Below are 410 nucleotides of genomic sequence, written 5' to 3' on the forward strand. Positions count from 1 at the left end.
AGATGGCTGTTTATCATTTTCTTGCTCACTTACTCACTCATTCACTCACTCACTCGCACTCACAGTGGAAACTACAGAGGATGGCACCCAGGCTAAATGTAACATTGGCAACAATATTGTAACATTGTAAGAATAAACAAAGATGACAGCTCAAACAATCCAACGTCCCTTTCTCCATGTAGCTGATCAGCGCTGCGGCACAGAAGTGGGGTCGGCTGGACGTTCTGGTGAACAACGCCTCCGACTTCTTCCCCACCCCCCTGGGGACAGTGGATGGAGACCAGTGGAAGACAGTCATGGGCAGTAACCTCAAGGCACCCTTCTTCTTGTCTCAGGTGATGACTTGGGATTTCTTTACCCAGACAACAACTATTTTCCATATCTTGTTATAAGTTCATCTGTGTTGGTAG

General features: G+C 46.8%; 1 protein-coding gene across 2 annotated transcripts in view; it reads left to right on the forward strand.

Annotated features, from left to right (window-relative positions):
* LOC109484195 (pteridine reductase 1-like) overlaps window positions 1-410 on the forward strand; it is a 6836-nt gene that overhangs the window by 4020 nt on the left and 2406 nt on the right. The gene's annotated exons all lie outside the window — the stretch shown is intronic.

Source organism: Branchiostoma belcheri, unplaced genomic scaffold (assembly GCF_001625305.1).
Source record: "Branchiostoma belcheri isolate BF01 breed outbred unplaced genomic scaffold, Haploidv18h27 scaffold69, whole genome shotgun sequence".
NCBI classification, from domain to species: domain Eukaryota; kingdom Metazoa; phylum Chordata; class Leptocardii; order Amphioxiformes; family Branchiostomatidae; genus Branchiostoma; species Branchiostoma belcheri.